The sequence below is a fragment of the Penaeus monodon genome, chromosome 23 (genome assembly GCF_015228065.2).
Source record: "Penaeus monodon isolate SGIC_2016 chromosome 23, NSTDA_Pmon_1, whole genome shotgun sequence".
Lineage (NCBI taxonomy): Eukaryota > Metazoa > Arthropoda > Malacostraca > Decapoda > Penaeidae > Penaeus > Penaeus monodon.
The window spans coordinates 38,213,387-38,213,980 of NC_051408.1; positions in this window are offsets into that span (position 1 = coordinate 38,213,387).

Consider the following 594-nt stretch of genomic DNA (forward strand, 5'->3'; position numbering starts at 1 on the left):
CGAGGTGAGGTTGAATAAACAGGGAGCATCGATGAAAGGAAATAAACACACAAGCAGTGTATGATCAAGCTGGAAAAAATGTGCATTAGTTATACAGAAAGATAATGTCCAAAACCTGATAACTGGAAATATGTCGTAGAAAAAAAAAAGAAAAATCAGAAAAGAGGTAATGTTTGCCCCGATCTTTTCCGCTCGCTCCTCTCCTCTTTTCCCCTCGACCTCACTCCTCTCTTTCCCGTCCTTCTCACTCCTCCCTTTCTCATTTATGACCCCTCTTGTTGTGCCTCCTTATTTATTATCATCTTCTTCCTCCCATTCTCTTCCCACTTTTCTTTACTCGTTCTTCCTCTCCTCTTCCTCCTCATCCCTTCATCCCCGTATTTATCCTACTGTGCATACCGTCCTCTTAAAATCTACGTCCCTCACTTTGATGGGTGTTTGGAGGTCTAGATCCTGGCCCTCCCACCTTCCCTCCCCCCCTCCCTCTCCCCCATTCGCCCTCCATCCTCATCCTCTCTTCCCAGACCTCTCACCCTTTCCCTCTCTCTCCGCCGCCTCCCCCAACAATACATTTGCATGTTTCTCCCTCTCCTC